This window comes from Phragmites australis, chromosome 1, assembly GCF_958298935.1.
Source record: "Phragmites australis chromosome 1, lpPhrAust1.1, whole genome shotgun sequence".
NCBI classification, from domain to species: domain Eukaryota; kingdom Viridiplantae; phylum Streptophyta; class Magnoliopsida; order Poales; family Poaceae; genus Phragmites; species Phragmites australis.
In genome coordinates, this window is record NC_084921.1 from 13941792 (window position 1) to 13954801 (window position 13010).

General features: G+C 38.7%; 1 long non-coding RNA gene across 1 annotated transcript; it reads left to right on the top strand.

Moving 5' to 3' along the window:
• The first annotated feature begins 1698 nt into the window (after positions 1-1698).
• LOC133910562 (uncharacterized) lies at positions 1699-3918 on the top strand. Its single transcript, XR_009908550.1, has 2 exons — positions 1699-2138; positions 2253-3918. It is a non-coding gene; the product is annotated as an uncharacterized LOC133910562 (long non-coding RNA).
• The last annotated feature ends 9092 nt before the right edge of the window (positions 3919-13010 follow it).

A 13010-nucleotide genomic window follows, 5' to 3' on the forward strand; every position in this document is an offset into this window, starting at 1 on the left:
ACAACTTTAAACAAGGGCACGGTAAAAAAAATTTGACAGCATCTGGTATTTATAGGGGGAGACGGACACGGTTACAACTTCCAGCATCGAAAATTGAACCGACACCGGAAACCATGCTCGGATAACTACCATGAACATTAAATGCAGGCAGTTATAGATATCGTTGCGACGGCGCTAAAGAATATAAAAAAAACAAATAATTTTTTTAACAGCGTGCATTGAATCCAACTAACTTCGACAGGCCGAAGGGGGACGACGTTTAGATATCTCGAAGACTACAGGCTCGGCCTATCGAAGATAAACCTTGCCAGTAGGGGGCTACTGTTGGGGATCATCTCCCGCCATCCCCGCACTCGAAGACAACTGCGAGGTTAGTTGGAGGTGCTACGTGATAGCTGTCGTGCTGGTTGCATCTTCTTCTCACCGGATTGGCGCATGCGAAGCGTCCAAGCATCTTGTTCTCGCCGGATTGGCGCACGCGAAGGCTGACCGATCTCGATTGTCGGGCGAAGCCCCGATTCGCGTCCCGCGTCCTTCGGACCATGCGAAGACACGACCAGGTCTTCGCCAGGAGGCGGCGAAGGCAGCTCGTCAAGCGGTCGAACCAAGAGGGCTTCGATATCCTTCGGTTGGACAATCAGCTTGACAGTGGGCCCAGTTGCCCTAGGCACTGCTGTAATTATGGGATCATGCTCATTTGTACCATATTACCCCTGGATATTCCGAGAATGTAGCAGGTTAGGGAGTAATATATGTAAACCGGGTCCGTGATCGCCGGGTACGGGTTATAAATAGAGTCATAGTGTAACCATGAAAGATAATCGAAAATTGTTCTACTTCTAGTACACGTCACTATAAGGGACCTTCGCCACTTCCACCCCCGAAGGTCCACCTTGTCTGGGATTTCGATCCCAACAGAAAGGGATAGGGTAAAGTTGACAAAAAGAAAAGGTGAAAGACAATATGGCCAAATTTCTTCTTAAAAATCACAGCTAAAATAGAGTCTCAAACGAAACTTGTTTTCCTTCTTTCCGGAGGTACAGAAGTAACTAGGCTGATTGGCGTGCCTATATCGTGCCTATTTTTTATTGCACAGAGCATGATAAAAGAAGACTAAAAAATTTGGATTCACTATTTTTGGATATTTCAATATTTATTTACGAATTTATTAATATTTAACACATTCATTTAATTATAAGGAAAACAATAGTATTTTCATACATGCACATAATTTTAACATGTAGACAACAATAATACGAACCTAACTAAATTTGTTTCATATTTTTTTTGAGTTTTAGATATTTTCCTATGCATTTTAGATTATTTCAGCCGATTTATCAATATAACTATTTTTCCTTTCGTTATTTTTGGAATTTCAAGAAAATTATATGTACATATATAGAAGTACATATACATATATGTATCCGTATGTATATATATACATATGTGTTACTCACATGAACAATACATACAGTAACTTACTCCTATAATTGTTTCAATTCTTAGCCATTTAAAATATGTAATGAACCAAAAAAAACGTTCAAAATTTCGAAAACTAAAGAAACCAGCCAACCAGGGCCTTCAACCGCGGTGGCCAGTAACCACGTTTCTCCTTTCCGCCCACAAAGGATCCTGCAAACCGATTACGCACGCAATGACGCTAATTCCCCGCGACCCGGTCTCCTACATACTACGACCCGGCTGTCACGGCCAATGACCATACGACACGTGCTCCCCATCTCGCCCGTCAAAACGAACCGCCTCATCTCAGCCGTCCACTACCCCAAGCCAGACCATAAATACCTTTGCTCCCTCCAATTATTCATGGACGAGGCACAAGCAAACCCTAGCCGCGTTCCCCCCTCCCCTGCACGCAACCTCCTCGCCGGTTCCTCTCACCCAGATCTCTCCAATAAAACTCCTTCACTTCCATGGCGATCCGTGCGGTTTGCCGATCAAATCCGCCACTTCGTTCGCGGAACGGTGAGGTCCTCTGTTTCGATTTGTGCTAAGCAAATCCGTTTGTTTCCTGATGCGCAGGTTCCGATCTGTGTTACGGCTTCAAGCGAGATGCGATGGCGCAGATCTGCGCATCGAAGCTGTGGATCTGCACGTATGACCCGTTGTGTCGCAGATCGGTTAGTTCTCGTTGCCTGAAACCGTGTTGTTACGTGCCTCCTTTCAGAGTTCTCGCATGATCGAGAGGGGATCACGTGTGCTGATCTATCGCGCCGTTCTGTTTTGGCTCCTAGATCTGGCGCGAGCCGCGGCGTGGTTGGGATGCTCCGTTCCGAGCGGGCTTGAGGCGACGAGGAGTTACGAAGCGCGTGGCCGGTCGGCGGGGTCTCTTCCTTCTGTTCCACCTCGCGGGATGATCTCTCTTTGTACTGATAATTATTCGATGAATTTCGATAATTATTAGATCTAAGAGATGTTAATCGGAGCGAGCCGTGCCGAGTCGAAGGTGAGGTAAGGGGAAGTATGTAACAGTCGTCGGCGTGTGTCGCGAGGGCAAAAAAAAAGTGAAAAAAAGAGATGTGACATCCTCTAGAGAGGCCTTTGCCATGATGGGTGCGCTCGCATGGCAGGCCGCCGTAATACAAAAGATGATTCTTGTGTCTCGGTGGGGAGATCGCACGGGGGTTGATATTTTTGGCCCCGGGTTCTCCCCCCTCCTGGTGTCCCTGTGCCCGTCTTCCTCTGTGTTCCATGCTCGTCTTGCGACCACCACATGTTTCATCGATCGCGCGTCAAACGTGGAGCTACAGCGCAACACCCCAAGGTACAACTGATAATTTAAACATGCAATATGCATAGCACTAGACCAAATTGTTTAAGTAAATTCTTGTTATTGTGCGCAATGTTCAAGAAATCCTGAAACGCCTATGCATAATTACCTCTGCACTACCTCCAATCCCTGCCCATTTATATATTGAAGGTCATAGTTATGTGACGGTTATTTGACATCCAAAACTAGATGACGAATTTGTTCATATTTTTTAATAAAACCTGAAGTACAATATCTGTTGTAGCATAAATCATATTAGAAACAAAGAAATATTGTATTCAGCTGTCGTCTAAAGATTCAAGTTTCAAGTTGTGCTCGTAAGCTCCGTTGCTCTCATCGAAACTTGGTTTAACCATTCGACGTCCATGACAACAGGAATTTCTCTATCTGATACCTAAGAATCCTTGATTCGAGATAACAAAAAATGCACCATCTTGCCTTCTCTATCGTTGTGCAAGTGTTATGACCCGGTGTTGTGGTTCTATTGCAATGTTTTTTTTTGTCTCGATACAATTTGTTTGGTCTCAAGTGCTACTTTAATAATTTTGTTTGGCATACGATTTCATTGCACATGTTGGTTCGAAATTCTTTTGGGTTTTTAGACAGTTGTATGTTATTTGTTAGTACTTCAACAGAGTTCTGCAACTGTTATGCCTTGTTTAATCCTTAGCATGTATATGCAAATTGTTGGGCTTGTAAACAGTTGCAAAATTGCTGTTCTATGGATTCAATAGTTGGATCTTGTATTGGAGTCCTTGGTACAAGATAATTGGCTGCATAGGAGTTTCTTTGGGCTTATGCTGATGGAGCGTGGTGATGATTCCCAGAAAACTCTGTATACGGATGCTGGTTCTGTTGCCCGGTGGTCCTTCAAGCCAGCACCCAGGTGTTGTTACTCCCGCTATTGCAGTATATTCATCTGACTCGTTATTTCGTTGCTGTTGTGGACCGTAATCCGTATGTGGCCTGGACTGTAGATTTTATATTGTGGATAATTTATTCTTTGTCTGTTAATGTCTCCACCTATTTAGAAGTTATAGTTGTCTTACCTGGAGATCAATTTCATTGCCAACGATTGTAATACTACCCCTTCTGAGTGAGGCATCAATTTGAAGGAGGTTTGGATTTCATGGCGTTGTGGAAACGAGGTTTTACAAGTGTTGATAGCCCGTAAGTTCTAATTGACGTGATGACAAAAGGTATAGCTGCTCCGGGTTAGTAGTTTAAGTTAATTTTTTTGTTCCTGTACTATAGATTACTAGACGTTCGCGTCGGTGCAGTTGTCGTTTGTAATCGCGCGGGGTAAAATCGCATCTGGCATAAAGATGAGGACGTGAATATTATTTCGTTTCTTTTTTTTTTTGAGATGTTAGAATTAAAGGATAATACCAGTGCCTTCGACTCGTAACAAGTAAATTTAATGTTTAACTAACTCGTTTTTAGACGGGCATAGTCGTCAGTAGTTTAAAGCGTAAACTTGTGCTGTTAAATAATTGTATTTTAACACGCAGAATAATAGAATTAGGGAAAAATGTTAATCTCTTAAAAGTTGCATGGATTTTGACTTCCCACGTTTTTTTAAAAACCCTTTAGAGTTTGATTTTGTTGAAAAAAACTCCGAAAAATTAAAAAAATAAAAAAAATCATAATTTTTTTTTAAAAATAGAGTTTCTTAGACTTTTTGTAAAATTTGTTTTAAAAATAATATCCTTTGCAAATGGAGAGGAAGTTTGAGAAAAAAGAAAATATGTAACTTATTATTAATTTATGTTATTTTTATTTTGTCATATCTACTATTATTTTTTCTACATAAATAATTGTTGAAGTAAATTAATAAAATTGGTTTCAGTAATTTTGATGTTATGGGTTTGTTATGAATTAATCTATCTTGTAACATATTTATTTAATTGTGTAAGATATTTAACTATTTTAAGGTTTATCTATTTTTATAAGATAGAGGATCATCTGAGAAGACTAAAAAAAAGTTGTTTCATGATTTTTGGATTAGTAAATAATTAACTATGTATGTAACTCGAATTAATAAAAAAATATAAAAGGTCTTTGAATTGTCTTTAGTTTTTTAAGAATTTTTTGTGGTTTTTTTTTAAAAAATTTTGGGTGTGTTTTTTAACAAAATTGAACCTTTGATGTATTTTTTAACAAAATAATTTTTGGGAAGTCAAAATTTAAGTGACTTTTGTGGGAGTTTTTACATTTTTCCCATAGAATTATGATAGAATATTTTCTTCGTATGTTCAATATCAATGGGTATGTCGAATTTTGAAACGTCACTTTATACTTCCATGGAAGCAGTTGCGTTAGCTGACCTTGAGAACATGTATTGTAGATAGTACTGTGGGTCTTTCCTCAACATGGTGAGGTCCTCCGTGGATTGCTAGCCCTAGGCGTGCAGTCCCGGACGGAGGGTGGTTCAATCCCGCCAAGATTCTTTAGTCAGATTTATAGTAATTGATTGTCCGTCCGTAACTTAGAGGTTTGCTTGTTAAGATGTTTTATCAAACGGGAAACTGTAAATACCCTCCTAGAAGTATATCGTTTTTTAAGCAATGTCTTCTTTTCCTTTTTTCTACTTGTAAAAGTGTATCGCAGTTAACATAAATTTTTTTTGGAAACATGGTTACATAAATCTGGTAGGGCCGCCGAGATTTTCAGGTAGTAGAGATTTGGATGGCACAAACGAGGAAGACGACGTGCGACAAGAACGGACCGTGCCGTGCAAATCTGCATAGCCAGAAAGCCAGAATGATACCTTTCTACTCTACGCATCATTATTAGATCAAAAAGACGAATCTCTTCTCGGGGAATAGCACAATGGTGCTGATCAGTGGCCCATAATGATTCGTGATGGATTAAAATGAGAGGACGTTTGAGATCGGTAGGTGGTGTAGACATTTGGGGAAGTGGATCTCTAAGTCACCTCCTTTTCTTTGCCGAAATCGCTCAGTTTCGATCGTTAACGTAAGTCACACAGTGCACCTTTTTTCGCTATCTTGTGAGTTTTTTTAAATAGGTACTCTACTTCCAATGTACTTTCTTTTCACTACCTCATGAGGTTTCTTGAAGGTTTCATACCTTTTTTCACCATCTCGTGAGGTTTTTTTGGAAGTTATTCTTATTTGCAATGTACTTCCTTTTCACTAACCTCCTGTGGTTTCCTGAAGGTATCGTTGTATCGAAGTAATGTTGAATGATGTAGCAGGGATTTCATGGACTTTTTTGAACTGAAAGCACTGTCCTCCATTTTTTAGGGCATATTTGGATTTGAAGAAGTCTTTAAAAGTAGGGACAATTCCTCTTGTACAAATGAAAATTCATCAATTCCTTTATAAGTCCTCAATGTGTCAATCACATGTGGGTCTTCAAGATAATTCATGAATTCTCAGTGACAAATGACGAATTTACTCTTAAAGGTATACTTTGTTTATTAATGTCTCTTATAATATATTATCAATTACTATAAAATTAATATCGTATTAAAAAATATATGAAATATGACTTAGTACAACTTTTGTTGATTAAATATTCATACAACTAGATTAATTCTTAGTTAAAACTTACAAAGTTTGTCTATTTCAAATCCTTATATGCCCTATAAAAAGGAACAAAGCGAGTAACAAATATAATCATTGTTTTTTCACAAATAGAAGAGATGTATGGGTGATAGTTTGTGGCTTGACCGATATTCACATAGATGTGTAGAACTAAATGGTTTATATTAACATGACTCCTGATGTTTCTTGAAGTTTCTTAAGAAAAATTTAGGTTTATGTCATCGTGCCAATTACGGTTTTGGTTCTTGTCATCGCTTTTATAATAGGAACAAGTCCAATTTACCCTAAACTATGTTGCAAGTCCGTTTTCCCCCAAACTTGAATACCGAAAATCTTTCAACACTCATGTTTGAAAACCAGACGAATAATCCCTTCTCCCCCGACCCATTTTCAAGCTGGTTTTGAGCCTAGTCGGATGACACATCAACCTTCCACTTCGGACTCTCTCTCTCTCTCTCTCTCTCTCTCTCTCTCTCTCTCTCTCTCTCTCTCTCTCTCTCTCCATTCCATTCCATTCGACCGCCCACCTAGTCTGGCGACAATGATAACGTATCCCGGTTGTGACTCCTCTTGTGGCAGTGGTTTGGACGGACCTAACGTGTCTTGATGCCGATTTGAAGAGCTTCCACCTTGGAGACTCTTGTTGCAATGTCAATGCCTGGTTCTTGAATTTCTAAGGTTAGGTTTAGGGTTCTAGATCTGGGGAGATAGAAGTGTTTTAGGCTTGAAATCTGGTTCAAATGTTCTTTATTTGGCTAAATAGTTTGGTCCCTATTTGCTTGTAGTGTGGCTAGATGGATGTCCTTGCGAAGCTTGTGGTTAGGTTTCATTTTTTTTTGGAGAGTTCATTCACGATGGGAATAAGCTACACTATTGCGGTGATCATAAAGCATCATCCTACATTGACCGCGAGAAAGTGTCTTTGCCTGAGGTTGTAGCACATTTGAAGGATCACTGTCAGGTTGAGGAAGGGACACTACTTCACTGGTTTTTTTCCCATAAGGAGTTGTTTAATGGACTGAGGGTGTTTAGTGATGACAAAGCATGCCAGACTCCTTAGTGATGTGACGTCAGCTATCGATTTGGAAGGGTCTGATGATGAAGGAAGTCAGGAGCATGTATTTAGTGATTTTGAGCATGATATGGAAGTATGCAATGTAGTAGATGATGAAGACAATCATGATAAAGTGCAGGCAGTTAACAGTATACCTCTAGAAGTTAGTGGTCAGTTAAGGTTATAGATGATGTCAATGAGACTCCATATGTTGACAACAGTGATGATGAGGAGGAGTCATGTGACAAAGGCAATGGTGGCGAGTTGGTCAGGCTTGAAGATAAGTTCCCTAGGTTCAAGAGTAAAGAATCTGTACCTTTGTTCACTTTTGGAATGAAATTTGCAAATAAGAAAGACTTCAAGAATGCAATGATCAAGTATGCTTTGGCAGAAAGGAAGGTAATCGATTTTGTCAAGAATGCGGGGTACAAAATGAGAGCAAAGTATGACTGGTAGGTCTATAAAAGAATGGAGGAAACCTAGTGAGGAGCCCATGAGCACAGGAGCTTCCAGGGTTGGGACACGAATTAGATGTAGAAAATGCAAAGGAAGAGGCCACAACATATCAACTTGTGACAAAAGGAATGGAGTTAACTCACAACCTACTAAATTTAGTGCACGCCATGGAAATGCAAGAGGAGGACATAATACTCCATCAGCTGCATAACCAAATGCAATGGTTAGATGTTTTTTTTAGTACATGTGTTTTCTTCCTTGTTTGAAACTGACTATTTGCCTTCCTATATATTAGGTTGTTCTCCATGCCTCACAACAGAGCGCAATTAGTGCAAAGAAGAAGAGAAGTGCCACATGTGTCATTGCACCTTCAGAAAAAGACAAGAAGAAGATCTCATGAGTTATGTGCTCTGAGATTACTACAACTGCTATGTAGCAACCTGGAGTGTCACAACAGATGGTCATCGGAATATCAGCAAATGCAAGGATAGCATCACTGCCAAGTGGTTTGCATCTGTTAACCTATAGGCCCATGTTCCCTTATCTCAAGCAAGTTCCATGATCACCATCATTGTGACATCTGGGACAACAAGTGCTCAAGTGAAAGCACAAGAACCACGAAGAAAAATGCCAACACCAAGAAGGCCAAGACCTCTTCCATGACTCCTTATGTCACATGAGAATTGATTCAATTATACTACAATGTTATGCAATGTGCCAAACTTATGGCTACTATCATGTTATGTTGTTGAATCTATGTAATGTATTGTCGTACGATGCACTGGTTATAGAACCTTTCTTTTGCTAATGCCAGACTATTTGAGTCTACTAGTTTTAATTGTTGTTAACCACTGTGAATTGCTTAAGTTAACCACTATATTCCTCATAAACAGTTTGAAACACTAATTTTAGGACAATACAATGAAATGAACATTCAATTCTGAGTTAGGATTACAACATTATTGCCATTACATTCACCAGGACATCACAAATCCTAGCACAACAACACATCCTGCAACAACATAGCCAAACCACTTTCTTTCATTCTCTAGTTTCTTAATCCTAACACTCAACCCAACAGCTAAAGCATCTTTAGTTTCCAATTGTTCTATAAGACTAAGCACCTTACCGGCATGCACATGGCTAATCACCTAAAGCTTCGACCTTCCTTCACTGATTATCGCTATCAATTGGTTCTTCTCCTTTCTCAAAGGCCACACCATGTCAAGCAGATTGATCAAAAGTTGCTTCACAAATGGAGTCGTTGTCCAATCTTCGTACCACTTCCAGAAATTGCAACTATAGGACCTAGGATACTGACTAGAAGGGGGGGGGGTGAAAGGCAGTTTTAAAACTAATTGCTAAGTGATCAACCAAACCTGCGGAAACAAACTAAAGATCACTAGAGTAATATGAAAACAACTAAGAGCTATGTCAAGGTTTGCAATCCTATGGTGACATGCAGTAATTTATATTCTAGAAAGATAAATTGCATAAAGTAAATTGTATGAAAGTAAATAGCTCAAAGAATGACACATGAAATTTATCCAGTGGTATCGGTGATTTGCCAATCACCTCTAATCCATGTTGTGGTGAGTTCAAGCTTCTAACCGCTTCTCTATCAAGTATCCAATTCTCACACGAGAAATGGCTCACACTGAGCAACTTGATCTTAAGACAAAATAGAACAAGAACTACTCAATAACTCAATTTCACTAGAGTAGCACTTTGCTTCTCCGGCAAGGCGTGCTCAAAGCCTCTCGCAGTCACTGTCGTGGCTCCTTCACAATCTTCTTTGAAGGGCTCAACAGCGTAACAACCTCCAAGCCGTCTAGGAGGCGACAATCTCCAAGAGTAACAAGTCGATGATGCTTGATTGAAGGATCGCTAGTGCCCCAATGCTCAAACTCTTCAAAGTTATGCAGTAGATGCTCTCACACTCTAAAAAATGTAACCACTAAACCAAGAGAGGGAGAGGAGGAAGGCAAGAGCTCAAATGAGTTGTAGTGAAATTCAAGCCTTTTCCCTTGAACCAGCCAAGTGACTATATATAGGCCACACTCCAAAATGTGATCATTTATGTTGATTTGACACTTCTATGACACTGACGGTCAGATCGCCAACCGTTCAATGGCTATAAAGTCGTGATGATTACTTCTGACATAGGCTGGCGGCCAGACTGTCAACCCTCTCGGTTAGACCACGAGCAAGGAACAGAATGTCAAAACTCTCTATTTTCGAGCAGTCAAACTGGCCATGCTTGGCAGTCAAACTGCCAGCCAGAACAGAGGGTCTGAACCCCTCTTTTCGTTGACAGTCAAACCAGGCAGTGCCACGGTCAGACCGAGACTGAGGTCCGAACATATCTCAAACATGGTTATACAACAATCAAATCGGCAAGACCCTTCAGTCAAACCACGACACTTGAAACTTGAACATGACATCCTTTTCTATACAGCGGTCAGACCGGTCGTTCCGGCGGTCAGACCGCCACAACTCAGAAACACTAAAAGGTCGTCTTTCTTTGGTTTCGCTCAAACTAAATTTCCCACTCTATATGAAATGCAAGTTTGAGCAATTTTGGTACTTTAGATATCTCAAGTAAATGCACATCAACCCCTTTTAATAATACGACACTTATCTTATCAATCCGGTCAATTTTCTTCTCTAATCTCCTTTGACCGACAAAAGAAAATGCCCTACAATTATACTTTTGCCTTAAGCTAGCCATTTTTAGATTTTTCACACATGCTTCTTCTAGCTTCACAACACCTTTATAACTAACCTTTTCATAACTCAAATAAACATGTTAGTCCATAAATTTCTTATTATCATTAATTACCAAAACACGAAATGGAGGCCTAGATGCTTCAATCTCTCACTTTTTGGTAATTGATGACAATAATACTAATAAGTGATATGAATTAAGTTTTGAGCCCACTTTTAGCACATGGTATAAAGAAGACTCAGTGGTGAGTTTCCATAGCAAGAATTTCAGGAATATGAAATTAAAGGAAATAAATGCTATCAAAAACTAATGTTAAGGTAAGCTCCCCCTACAAACTTCACATCCTTCAACCCTACAACTAGATCATGCTTTAACAAATGATTTAGTTGATTCATACCAATATGACCAAACCTTCTATGGCAAAGCCAACCTTTTGATGACTTTGTAAACAAACATGTGCTTAGAATTGCATCATTAGAAAAGAAATCAACTAGATAAAGATTATCATATCTAAAACCTTTAAAAACTATACTATTATCCTTCATGCTAGATATTATCACTATTTGGAGAAAAAAATGCATGAAAAATCAAGATAACATAATTGAGCAACAGATAATAAATTAAAATTTAAAAATTCAACTAGTAAGATATTTGGTATAGCAATTTTGCCTATCCTTTTATCTTTCCTTTGTTATTATCTCCAAATATGATTTTATCATATTCCGATCCATCATTGCTCATAGAAGTGAACATCCTTTAATTTCTGATCATATGTTAATTGCATCCACTATCTAGCACCCAATATTTTTCACCGGATTTGTAGTTCACCTACAAAACTAAGTTAAGATCTTTTAGTTACCCAAACTTGTTTGGATCCTCGGATGTTAGTCACCAAGGCTTTAGGCACCCAAATAATATTCTTTTTAGCATCAATTATAGGAGTGCTAACAAATCTAGCTTTAACACTACCATTTGAATATCTCTTAAGAACATAGCATAAATCAAAAGATGCATATGAATTATCCTTGATATTTTTATAATCTTTTTCAACATGCTCAATTTTGTTACATTTCATGCAATAACCACTACCTTTCACAAAGGTGGTTTTGTGATGAATAAATGCTTTCTTACCCTTCTTGGTAACATACCCAATGCCTTCCTTCTTGATGGAGAACTTTTGATTATTTAAAACTTGTCTAAGTTTGGATTCTCCAACATAGTATCTTGCAAGATCATTGGCTAGTTTTTCAACATTTTCTCTTAACATGATATTTTCATCAATAATCAGGACATTGTTGCAAGATATAGCTTTAGGCAAGGTAAGCAAATCATTATGCGAGGTAGATGAACATAGAAGAGATGAAGTAGATAAATCATCAAGAATATTGCAAGATATGCTCATATCTACTTTTTTTTAGTTGGTTTCATGAGCAATAAGAGAGTCATGAGCTTCCTTAAGCATCTCATGAGTTTCTTTTAGACCCTCATAAGATGTCTTTAGCTCCTCATACGATTCTTAAAAAGAGGTGTGTCTTCTCTTCAATTCTTTAAACTTTGCTCTTTCTTTGTTCATGAAGTCATCAAAACCATTTATTAACTCAACTAGATCATCATATGAATACTCATCTTCATCACATAATACCTTAGAGTATCCTTTTGCCATAAGGTAATAAGGTGTGGAGAAGAGGGAATGTGCCTCCTTGATGGCTACACCGGCAAGACTCTTTTGAGATAGCTTCTCATCATCAGAGTCTGAGCTTGAGCTTGCATCCGAATCCCACTCAACATAGCATGCTTGACCATCTTTCTTCTTCTTATAGTATTTCTTGAATACCTTCTTGCCACATTCGAAGCATCTTCTTTCTTCGAAGGGATTCCCTTTGAAAGATTATCCCTTCTTGCTATATCCACCTTGATATCTCTTCTTCTTCATGAATTTCTTGAATCTTCTCATAAAGAAAGCCATTTCTTCATCATCTTCATTATCACTCTCTTCATGATCATCTTTGTCTCTTGATGATTGAGGCTTGAATGCAACATTTTTATTTTTGGCATCGATAGTATCATCATGAAGATCTTCTTGTAACTTCTTGAAAATGTCATGAGTGAGAATTTCACTCAGGATTTGCATTGGAGTTGTATCCTTCAAATTTGACCTCACAAACAAATTCACAATAGTGTCATATTTGTTAGGCGAAGCTCTAAGAAATTTAGGAGAGAAATTAATATCGGAAACATCCATACCAAGCCCCTTGAACTCATTTATTATGTTGTTTAAATGATTGACCATTTTTTCAATGCTTTCATTTGGCAACATAGTAAATTTCTCAAGTTGCCCTTTATAAACAAAAAGCTTTGTATCCTTAACCATAGTTATACCTTCATGAATTTCTTTGAGCCTTTCCCAAATCT